Here is a 13,183-nt window from a genome sequence, read left to right as displayed (position 1 = left end):
TTCTTTCATTTTGTTGCATCAGTTGTTGAAAGCTCAGCTCGTTTACCTCACGTCGTCCTTCATGCGTTCTCAGCAGAGGCAGATGGTTTGATTCGTAGAACTGAGCAAACCCCATGTGATGTCAGCCACATTTCTACTGAAAAGCGCTTCTGAAGTCTCTCTTTCGTCGCTCATGTTAAACTATGAGCGATGAAAACCAACTAACGTCATCTGACCTTCATTCTGTCCTCGTGTCAGATGTGGGTTTGGTCTTCTGAGGCGAGGACATGTACTCTGGACATCTCCACCACAGCTACCGTGGCATTACTGCCGGTACTAGCTGAGCTATGGTTGGGCTGAGATCCATGTTGGTGGTGAAGGCTGTGGGGGGGAAGGTGACTCAACTAAACCAGGAAGCTGAAGGGCCAATCAGCTCAGCCTGGGTTCCCCACAGCCTCAGGCCAACAGTCAGTGGTAGCTGCTCCCAGCAGGAGGCTGAGTCAGCTGACCAGAGGTCGACAGCTGGTCACAATTAACAACACAACCAAACATCATCTTTAAAATAACAGTCATTATTCTATCTAAGATGTAAAATTCAATAAAAATGCCAAACACAGAGGAGGTAAAGTGATTACAGTTAGCTTTGAGGAGTCATAAAAAAAAAAAACATGTTCCTAAGAATGCATAAATCTGACTTTTCATAATTTTTACCCGATAAAATACATAAACGTTCAACCAAAGATCCTCTATACACAAGATAGCGCATTGCCGTTACTGGCAATGGTTTGAAATTGTATACACTTCCGGTCTCCTAAGTGGGCGTGGCCGCCCCTCTCCCCACATCGTTTTGGAACATACAACACTAGATACAGTACAACTTTCTTCCAAAAAAGGCTTAAATAATAAAAATAACAGTATTATTAACCAAAGAAGCAAGTTTTATATTAGTTTTAAACTTCATTTTATCCGTTGGGAAAACGATGAGAGCCAAATCTCGCGAGAGTGTGTTGCTCAGACAGAAACAGGTCTCAAACAAAGTTCACTTTCTCCTAATCTGTCAGTCTGAAAATTTCCATTTTGGTGTCAGAATGTTCAGAAGGTTTGTGGCTTTTGAGAAATTGGTCCCATATTTACTTAGGTTACTATGGGGCGAAGGAATTGGTAATAATCTGTGCTCACGTTCACTTTTCCCATAGGACTCAATAGACTCAGGACCTACTTCCGGTCTCCTAAGGAGGCGTGGCAGTCACGTGACACAGATACAGAAAACACAACCGTAGTGGGCTGTCTCGGTTATAGAACGTCTCTGGTTCAACCCTCATGCAGTTATCAGTGTTGTAAAATGTATCCATGGAGACCTATAGCATTTTTCAACATTAGGGCCAATGGGGATTGAATCTCTTTTGGAGCCAGCCCCTTGTGGTCATTGACTAAACTGTAGATTTCTTACTTCTGCATTCGTAACGGCTCAAAGAAACAGATGTTACCCCATGGTTTGAATGTAATGATGACGCACTGGAACGAGTTTCTCGTTGAACAAATCTAATTGAATCATTCCTATGTATTAATTCAATTAATTCACGTTAGCAGGTTTTCTAAGCCACTGTGTTAAACGTGTGTTTCAAATGGTGGCGACTCAAAAGGACGACATTAGTTGTAAGTTTACTTTTATGATCATGTATGACGTTAGGGTTGCCACCTGTCCCGTAAAATACGGAATTGTCCTTTATTTGAGAAAAAAATGTTGCGTCCCGTATTGAACTAATACGGGACACGATTTGTACCGTATTTTCATTCATTTTTACACCATATTCTAGTTGAATTATTGAAATAAGTTAACTTTTACACCATATTCTAGTTGAATTATTGAAAAAAGTTAACTTTTACACCATATTCTAGTTGAATTATTGAAATAAATTAACTTTTACACCATATTCTAGTTGAATTATTGAAATAAATTAACTTTTACACCATATTCTAGTTGAATTATTGAAATAAATTAACTTTTACACCATATTCTTCACCTGTAGCTATATTACATCTGGGCTGATGTGGACATACGTAGCATAGGAGGCTATTTCAGTTGCTATATGGTTGTCTGTCTCTACAGTCATGAAAGTTCAATGCTATTAAAGCATTTTAAACTTTAAATCAAAGCATTTTGTTTTTCATATAAAATAAACACATTTTTATTCAGTTTAGAAGTTTTGGGGCTTTTTTTTTGGCTCCTGCGCTGCTGAAATCAGGGCGTCCCTTATTTCTATTTCTGAAAGGTGGCAACCCTATATGACGTACAAGTTAGAGTTAATAAATTCTTAGCAAACTGTGCAGAAAAGAGGAAAGAGACAGTGTAAAACCATTTAATAGGTGAGGTAATTGTTTGTAAAGATTAAATTTAACTTGTAAAATGGTGCATCTTCACACTTAGATGCACTATGAAGAAAAAAAAAAGTCAATTTCAGCTCTTAATTCCCATCCCCAGATTGCCCTGTGCAGGCTCTTGGGATGTACTCGAGGAGATTTACGACTGGATGTGCCACAACAAAAACAAAACAGAAGTATTTGTCTCTGGAGCCAAAGAGAAAATGATTACAGGTCAGCACAGAGCTTCAATCTATACGCCAAAAAAACCACCAACCACTAAGACCAGAAGAGGGGACCACATCAGTCCAGCTCTGAGGTCTTTGCACTGTCAGAGGATGGACTTTAAAGTTCTGATGCTGGTCTCTAAAGCTCTGAATGGTCCAGGACTAAAATACATCAGGGACATCCTGACCCAGTATGAACCTTATCTGGATCCGATTCAACACTGGTGTTTCCATTGTTTCTATTCTAGTCAGTTTGGATATTTTTTTTTTTTTTTTTTTTTACAACTGCAACATAGTTGGATGTTAAACCACTGAACGTTTATTGAGTAAACCAGATTTATTTGAGTTTTCAGCTCTAAAATATGACTTTTTGGAACATAGATGTCGATGTTGATTAATGAAATAGTAATGTTTGAAGTAAAAAGAGTAATAGAAATGTGTGGGCCTTGTTTCTCGACTGACAGATGTCTCAAACTATCACAGTCAACTGTTTTATTTATACTATGCTAAGCATTTGAATTATTTTAGTCAGCCCAGCAAAGATGGTGTGAACTGATGAGTCCAAGTACAAACTTCACAACGGTTAAAGCTCAAAGCTGTCAAAGCCTAAAAACATTTCCCCACACACTTTGGCAGAAACCTCTCTGGCACTCTGTCCTCCCTCTAACGTCTGCAATGGCGAGAAACCTTCCAGTGAAAGTTGGTCTGGGCTTCAGCGGCCAGATGTATTCACTGGAACTCAACATAAACACATAAAAGAAGACCATTGCCTCCATTCTGGCTCGTTCTTTAAATCATTATAGTTGTGTGACTAAATTACAGGGATGAAACTGGTTTGCTCATACTCTGCATCAGGACTACAAATTGGCCCTCCTCAGCAGCAGATAGGATTTTAATGACCTACGATGGTCTTCCAGCCTTTGACAGCATGATCAGAAAGGAAGTGGAGCCCCACCAGGGAGAAAAAGTCTTCCTGATGAGGGCACACATGTACCCATCATCATCCGCTTCAGCGCTACAAAAGGAAACATATTAAACTGAATATTAAATGTGCTATACTCCGCAGTGATGAGTTTTCAAAACTTCCTAATGATTAAATAGGATATGTCATGGCTGCATCTTCTTGGCGAAGCCTGTGGACAAAGATTATCGTGAGAAGTTCAGCAGGAAAGTGTTTTAATCCCCTTTTACCAACCTCAGGCATGTGCATCCTTCAAAAAAGTGTTGCTTTGCTTTGATGGTTTTTGTGCACTGTAAAATATTAAGAGTGCATCATGAGACCTTTTCCAAGCTGTTTCGCTTTCATGTATGTGTCTTAATAGCTCAACTGAGTTCAGTGTTCACTGATCATATATTCCAACTTCTGGTACATTTCAGTGTTTTCATCTTTTCTTTGCTGCAGAGGAGCAAATTACAGTATGAATGACCTGTTCATTACTTCAACGTCTAACAGAGCGTCATTTGATTTGTTTGCATTAACCCCCTATCAAAAACATGGACTCGCCACTCTTGGAAAATGTTCTCGCAGCTGCTTTATTTTCTGGTAAAACTAGAAAAACAATCACTGATATGATACAAACCTATTTCATATATACAGACCTCAGCCAATTTTAAAAAGAAAACTCCCGCACACCTTCTTCTCACCGTACTCGTGTTTATAAGGCCAACGTTTCGGTCATAGACCTTTTTCAAGACATCAACGTGATGCCTTGAAAAAGGTTGCAGCTTTCCTCCTCCGACGCACCTTTTTGCAAATCCGGTGTGCAGAAAGTTTTCTACTTCGGATATACAGTATACAGACCTAAAAATGTCATTTTTTCCCTTTGTACTTTTGGGAGCACCCTACAGTTCAGGTGTGACGCAGCATTCATTAATAAACTTCTGATACTTATGGATTTGTTTTCCAGCATCCCTGGCGAAGAAAACAAAGCCTGCAGAATCAGAAAAAGAACAGCAGTGGGAAAGGAAAGCCCAACTTTCCAAGGCGCAGCATAGTTGGCTTGAATCTGACCTCACCACCGTACCACTCCAAATAAACATAATCCTTTTAAAAATGTTTTGCTGTGCTGCGGTCAGAGTTAGCAAAAGTGCTTCACACAACTCATAACAGCATCACATCCTAAATCCATGAAAACTGAACCGAAGGTGACGCATGTAGACGCTTCAACAGATGTGATGCTAACGGACGAAAAGTAAATTTACTTTTAGTTTAGCACCATTGTTAAAAAATGAGACTCTACACAGCTTTTCTTAATTAAAACTTCTCTGTGAGGTGTAGGTCTTTCTCCCTTCATAGGACTTTGAGAGGTTACCATGCTTTTATTACACACATTTGCATTATTGTATTTCTTCCCATATTGATCTTGATCGGTCATCGTTGCGGCTTTTGCAGGCAAATGGGGCAGCTCGTTTTCTGACAAGAAGAAAACTATATTATGATATTGCTCCTGTTCTGGTGTCCTTTACTTGTCTGTGTCATTCTCCAGTTCAAACTTTTCTTCTTTGTTTTTAAGTGTCTCTTTACTTGTGTGAATCAGACTATGGGTACATGTTTGGTCCACTTTAAATGGAAAGTCTGGTTGGTTTTGGGAGGTTGTGAATGTGAACTCTGCTTCTGGTAAACACCCACAGGAGAAGTGAAGTTTGCAAGCTCACTGGCGTGGATGATGCGTTGCATCAAGCGATAGATGAATGAGGTTTCTTCTCTGTTGTTTCTGTGTTTTTGGTGCAACACCAGCACAGGTGAGGAGGGGAAAACATCATCAAAAGGAATCGGTTCGTTTCTTAAAGGGCATTGCGAAAGCGGACTAGCTGAATGTTGCACTTCCAATCGAGCCAAGTCAACCGGACTATTAGGTGTGTAAATGACCTAAAATATCCAAGGAGGGAGCGCAATCAAGACTCTGGAACAGTTTACCTTTTAATATTACAATTACAATACTGTTGATCTCTCTATGAATATGAATTGTGGCTTGACGACACATCAAACACTAGTTTCGGTAGAACATGTCGCTCTTGGATGCCCAGTCCTGAAATAGTCCAAGTGATATTAAAAATGTGGCTTTGTGTGAATATAAAAAGCAAACGAGCCCTCATTATGCTCCCGAGTTGAAGCAGCTCCACCAGCAACTGTTCCAGTTGGTCCCAAAGGGCAGCAGAGGAGTTCTGCTTGGAGATCTTGAAGTTGTTTTTGTGTGTATGTTGCTCAAAAAAACAGTTTCAAGGACTTCTCAGATGTGGCCAACCTTCTGTTGAGGAAAATAACATAAAAAAAGCTTGTGAAAGTTTCAAGAGTCTACAAAAATACCATAGTTTTGTGTTTTAGGCCTAAAAGTTTCAGTTTTCAAGTACTTAATATTTACAGTTCACTTCCTGGCTGTCTTGAAATATAATCTTGCTTTTTTTTACTGTAGATTAGGACCTCCTTGTACTTCAAAGAGGACAAATAATGGAATCAATATGTTCTGAAGTGAGACACAGAGCACACATGTCCTCGTTGTACTCTTCATGCAGCTGAAACAGAAACAAACAGGTCAGGCCTGCTTGTAAATTGGCGTCAGCAGCTTTTTTCTTGGGCTGGATCTGTGCCTGCAGCTGGTCAGCCTGGTACCAGGAAGGAATCGTTGGCACGTACCCGCCGTCTGTTGACCCATTTAGCCCATCTGCGCTGCAGAAAGAGGGGAGGGGAACTGGATTTGGAAAAGGTAGAGCTAAATCTTACAGATCAGTGATCACACCTGATCAGACTTTCAGCACTAGTGTTGTTTTTGTCAGCCTGTTTCGACTTTAGTTTGAGTCTAGTCGTTGGGTCAAGCTATCATTTTAGTTTTTATTAGTTTTAGTCACGTTCATACTCTTTTTAGTCGTGTCAAGTTTCAGTCGACTAAAAGTCTGAGCATTTTACTCTTATTTTAGTCAGAATTGTCCATTTTAGTCTAGTTTTAGTCAAAGATTGTATTTAGCCAAACCCATTTAACAATTCAAACAAGGTTATCTTATTATTATATTATTGTTACTTTATAGACTCAAGGATAGATTCATTCCAGATACAGAAGACTCTAATTTGAGTTTACAACATATTTATTTTTCCGCATTTCTCCCCATCTTTTTCCTTTTCGATGACACATTGGGTTTTCTTTTCCACGTCTATGTAGGAAAGTGTATCCAAAGATGGTTCTTCCTCTTCTTCTTCTCCCAGTCCCAGAGCAGATCCCCACTTTTCTCTATGTACTGTAACTTTGTTTTTAATAACGTGAACCTAGAGCTCTGCGTTAACGGCATCAGCCTCTAACTCTGCAGCTGCATCTTCTGGATCTGATTCCCCGCTGCAGCGACTGGGATTGAGGACGTGACGTCACCAGCAGAACTAAACCAGAGAAACTACTGAAAACATGGACATTAACGATCTTTGTTGGAACATTTTGTCTCGTTTTGGTCAACGAAAATGAAAACACATTTTAGCAGAGTTTTTATTTTGTAATCTACATTTTAGTCTCGTTTTTATTCGTCTACGATATTGCATTATATATTTAATTATCGTTATCGTCACATGACCAGCATTTTCGTTGCGTCTCGTCTCGTTTTCCTCAGGTGATAAAGGTTCGTTGACAACGATATTCAGTCATAATTTTCGTTGACGAAAGCAACTTTACTCAGCAGGAGTGTAATTTTGTGTCTAAACAAAAAGAAAAATCGTTGCTGATGTGGCAAAAGTACAGCAGGGAATGAGCCCGCATGTGTATGGCCACATTTCAGCAGGGTTACTCTAAACTTGAGCGTTGGAGGGGACATTTTTTTGCAACGAAAATAAAAAAACATTGTATGAATGTACAATTTAAGAAATCTAAAAGCAGTATCTATGTATTCCTTTCCTTTTTTTATGTGCATATTCATATCCTTGAGCCATAATGAGGACAAATTTCAACCTGCAAAAACATATGCTAATCAACCACAGGGACCTGACCTTCTTGGTAGTCTCTGTACCTGCCAACATTAACAGTCTGAGTTTCTGCAGGTAGGTGCCTGCTACGCTCATCAGGCTCATGCTAGACGCATATAAATCCCTCTTCCGTCTCCGAGTGGAAGACTGGTTGAAGTGAACACGTCTTGCTGGATGAGCCCACGGCGAAGCTCAGGCCAATCTGGAGATTGTATCATGTATCAGTGCTCTCCGAACGATGAAGACGTCCTCCGTGGAGCCGGTGCGCTGCAGGTCGCCGGGGTTGGAGAGCTGCCCAAAGGCTATAGAGTCCAACGCTCATAAAGAATAGGAAATGGGTTGCTAGGATTGACTTTATTATAGTGACCGATGAATGGCAGCAAAACTTGGCCTCGGGGTTTCATTGGTATTTTTTTAATTAACTAAGTCGCCAAAGAATCGTATTTTCCCCCAGTCCGGGTCAGCCATCCGAATTCTTTCCCTCTTCCACGTGAAGAATGCGTCTTTGACTCACAGTCTTAGTCTGGTTCCCCTGCATTTTACTGACTTTCCAGGGGGACTCTACCAATTAACTCTGAATAAACTGCGGCTGAATAAGCATCCAGCTGATCAGAGAAATCAGGCACATGACACAGGCGGAGCGACGACTAGACTTCTAGCAACAAAAGACTAATAAACCGACTCATTTCACAAGAGAGGATTTTCACAAAGTGAGTGGGTACAGCTGGGCAGACTAATTTCCCCCTTTTGAATGTACAATAACACAGCGATCGTTAGTATTAGAACAAAATAAAGCCTCCTGTCATCATTTTCTCCAATACAGTGGGGCCTTATGTCCACACCGATTAATTTTGCACGCAAATTAATCGCTTTGTTTATTGAAAACGGTCACATGGGGGGAAATGTCTGCTTTGATTGGCCGTGCCTTTTGTGTTGGATACATTCATTTGCATAACTTTTTGTAGCTTTTGTAGAAACTTAATGGCCTGATATACTCAATTCACAGCATGTAGGGTACACTTGTCGTGATACTAGTCAGTATGCTACTACTTTAAAATTAATTATTTAGTTAACTGACGTGATGAATATTAAAGTCAAGTATTCACTGAGCAGTGTAGCTCGGTATTGTTTAGTATGAAGCCCTGACCGAGCTCTGGATGTGCAAAAATGCCAAAAAAAATCATACTTGACCCACCAAAACCATTGTGTACCACTAAATAAAAATATATATAAAATAAAAAAATAAAAAAAATTTTTATGTGTAGATTTTATTGCACAAAAATGAATAAATCAGCTAATACAGAGGCAATATTGTTCTTTTCCCTGGCTAATGACTCTCTCAGCGTTGCTACTCGAGTGCTCTCTCCAGCAGCGTAAAGGTCACGCTGGAGGATGAACACTTTTACAGAACTGTTGGATCACGAACGAGTGTTTTACACAATATGCTTCAAAAAGCACATGGATCAGGATCAGCAACCACTATCCAGCACCTTTCCGCTCGGGTTGCAGTTACATAACTCGCAGGAATCAGCTGGAGTGAAGAGATCTAATCGTTGAGGGAGGATGCAGAATGCAGAAGTGTCCTCTGGGAGCAATCGCTGTAAATGCTTCTCCTCATCGCAGTGCAAATGAATCACTTTACACGCTATGCAAATGACTGTTTTGCCTTTAACTAATAACAGTGTGTGGATGACTTGTTTTCTTTTCTCCAGAACTGAGCAGTGAATTGAGGTTTATTGAACGGATTCATATGTTTCACCGTCGCAGGAGGCCACTTTATTGTTATGGATCATTTTGTAAGTTTTAACTCATTAGGAGAAAATTATCAAGAACGCATTGGCAATAGAAAATCGGTCCAATAGCTCTTTGTTACTATTGACTGACGGCTTTGGCCTTGTAAATATGGAAACTGTGCCTGTGTAATGTAACTTTTTAACACATTTGATTAACCATTCTAATAATGGCACATGGCACTTCCATTAAAATGGTACTTTATTGGCAGAGTTTGCACAGGGAATATTTGCACAAAAATCTTTATTGAATGAAGATTGAGCAGTTTAAACAATTGTGATGTGTGTCTTCTGCCAGGGGCGGTAATGGATGATCTGCGTGAGTTGACATTACTGTGTTAATTCAAGGGTTAATAATTGTAGTAAAGATAAAACCTTATGTTCATGACATGTGTGTGGAAGTGTCCAATCATAAAAGGCGCCAGTTTCCATCTGTCCTGGTTGCTGGACAGATCTCCCATCTGCTGTCATGTCTGTTGAGCTGTATTTGTTTTGTTATTTTGACTTTTTTTGGTGAATAATTGTCACCATATAGTACACCAGACCATCGCTGTTTGACTCTCCTTTCACTGCACAATCCAGCTGCTCAGGGTCATTCTCAAATATGTTTATAACTCCTACTAGTTTAATTAATCACATCAATTATTTTGGGTCATTTGCAGCTGAAGCCTATCCCCGTTTATATAGAGAGCAAAAACCGCAAATAAAAAGCCCCGAAAAGAGAAAGTATAAGCTTAGTTCTCTTTTTGGTCGCCCCAACTTTCATCAAACTGTCTTGGGACTATCTGAAGGTCTTTCGTCCTCATCCAAGGAAATGTTAGCTTGTGCATATGGACTAGGGCTGCACGATTAATCGTTAAAAAATCGCGATCTCGATTCATGCTTGAACGCGATCTCATTTCCAAATGACGACGATTTAAAAAAAAAAAATAAATAAATAAATAAATAAAATAAAAAATTTATAAAGATGGCTGCATAAAAAAAGGACTAGGCCTATGTTCTAGGTTGTTGTAGTCCTGTCATGGTCAACTATCATGTTGTCATGTTTGTTATATTTTGTTAATGATTGTGGATTACATTTGGAGAAACATCTACCTTTCTCATCACCTGACACATATTGCACATAAATATTGTTAAAATTGTTATTGTTAAAATTATTTAAAGACAAGAGAGATGTTTATTGTTTTTATGTTCAATGTCAGCTGTTACAGCAAAAAGCAGCCATAGGAATAATTTGTTGCCTCAGAACTACAGGATCTGTTACAAGTCCCCTTTCTGAAAGGGTGTTCAACTCAGGGAGGAACAAATATTGTTCAAAATTGTTATTATTGTTTAAATTATTCAAAGGTTTGTGTAAAGAAGACAAGAGATGTTTATTGTTATTATATTTTTGTTCAGCTGTTGCAAAGTTAAAGTAATAAGTGCAATAAATTTTATATTGGAAAAAAATCGTGAGAGAATCGTGATCTCAATTCTAAGCAAAAAAATCGTGATTCTCATTTTGTCCAGAATCGTGCAGCCCTAATATGGACTGCTAGTCCCATCCTTTTGAAGACATCTAATCGGTTATGGTTGCTCACTCTGACTGAACGTAAAAGCAGAGCAATGTCTTTGTTTGGACCATTTATCCGGCTCATTGCACATCAGCGTGACCTGTGTCTAAACAGCTCAGTGACCCCTTCAGATCTACATGTTATATTTGCTGTACCTCAGCTGTTGGGAGCACAGAACTTTAACCCCACTTTCAGAGGAAATGCATCCCGTGGGATAGTGGGCGGAGTGGATATCTGACTCCACCCCCTGAAAACCTGAAAACCAGCTGCAATGAACAGAGCAGTAAAGGCACGACTAACAAAGAATGTTGTTGTGCTGTATCACCTAAACATGTCACAGATATCTCATTACAATCTCAGTATCGTTTTTCTTATGTGGAGATAATTTCTTAACACAACTGTTTTTCTTTTTAACCATTTTGGCAATATGTGACTTTTAGGTTTAACCTGGTTTAAAGAGTTGAGTTCTGCAGTCGGTGCCAAGGGACAGTCAATTGGCACTTTTCCACTAGTATCTACTCCGCTCCACTCAACATGGCCTGGTTTCTTTTCCATAACAATCCAGCTGAAGTAGGAGAGTTGGAGCGAAGCTGCCGTGTATTTGATTGTTTGATCTAAACGAAGAAGACAACACCACTAAAGATGTAGAACCTGGAGGAGATGATAGATGTGCTGCTGGGTCTGTGCCTTGTGTTTGATATCAAGTTATAAAATGACAGTGAGAGAAGCTTCAAGCGGCGACGCTTTTTAATGTTTTTTTGTTTGTCTCTGCACTGCTGAAAAGTCCGTTGGGAGCCGCGTGCAGCTATGAAGGGACAGAGCTCCTGGTAGATCTGGTCGTTCCTCATCGCCCGTCTAGATCCCTTTTTAATTCTCTCCTCAGCACCAGGTTTATGAACATCTGCACCTCAGAGTTGGATCATGAAACAGACTTCTGCTGCCGTTGCTGGTGGAATAAAATGTACAAGAAGCCACCGTCAGAGTCGCTCTTTCCCTGATGTCACATCCTGACTCAGAAGTCTGACTCCAACCCCCCAACCAATCGGTGGCCTGTAGTGTGATGACCTCAGATACAGCCCGACTCAGCCGCTTAGAACCTCGGCAGAATAGTTACAGAAAAGTATCTACTCTGCACGTTAGACCCCTAGTGGGAAAGAACCAAACCGGGTGGAGCTGAGTCAGGCTGAGTAGGTACTAGTGGAAAAGCACCATAAGATAATGCCCTTCAAAGCGCGCCTGCTTCATGCAGTACAACAGATGACCACGCTGATCTTCATGGTTCGGGCCTCGGGTGTACCGAGTCGAGGTCCCTCCTCTTTCTTTGCGTTCCAGCGCATTTTCTTTTCCACCGCTCTAATGTGACCGTACAACACCAACTGGCATTTCCACTCTGTCTCTTTGCCCAGTCTTCTGTGACTTGCGTGCACCATATTATACTTGGTATGCAACTGCATCTTCCCTATGCATTCATACGTCAAGACAAAGCTTCAGGGCTGAGCAGCACACGTAGGGGGAGGGGGCCAGAATGTCATGACCACTTACTCTTCCAGGCCAGCTTCTTTGCTTGACTCCCTCAACCCAGGGATCGCCTTTAATTATCCTATATGTGCTATTGCAATAGTAGTCAGAGAGCCTCAGCTGTGAGAAGCAAATGAGTGAGCTGACCTGGAAAAAGAACGCCTTTATCCCCAAAAGCCCAGAGGGCTGGAGCGAGCGGCTGGCAGGGCTTCAAGTATCGGCAATATCGTTCTCATCAGCCTCGACCGTGTTTGTCATGAGCTGCTGATTCGTAACTCACGGAGAACAGCCAGCGCCACATGCATGACCACAGCTGGGTCGTCGTTTTGTTATCTCTGAAATCCTGTTCTACACTCTTCTAAATCCGGATATATAGTCCTAACATGGGGACGCGGAAGAGTCACGGGGACCTTTGAGGACCCTCGCGGCTCTCATCCTTATTAGATAAGGGACTGCATGCGTGGAAAAGCTCGTATTACAAGGCTCTTTCCTATTCTGAGCGTGAGCAACAATTTTATCAAGTCCAATGACTTTTTCAAAGGGCAACTGCTGGAACCGACACCATTAATAAAATGGGTGACTCCTTTGCTCTTTGTTCCCCTTTTCTCATTTGAGTGGCTCAGCACAATCCCCTCACAGCCTCTGACTCCATTTGCATTTAGAAAGTCAAACCTGGCCTCTCCTCCCTCATTATTCAGAAACTTTAAGTACAAAGTAAATAGCACAGGAGGAATTAAGCCAATGGAGTGCTGACTAAATTTCCCCCTTTTTAGGAATTCATGCACGTGGAAGGATGATTTGCATGCAAGAGGTTGG

The sequence above is a fragment of the Cololabis saira genome, chromosome 24 (assembly GCF_033807715.1).
Source record: "Cololabis saira isolate AMF1-May2022 chromosome 24, fColSai1.1, whole genome shotgun sequence".
NCBI lineage: Eukaryota > Metazoa > Chordata > Actinopteri > Beloniformes > Belonidae > Cololabis > Cololabis saira.
Note: the sequence above shows the minus strand (reverse complement) of the source record.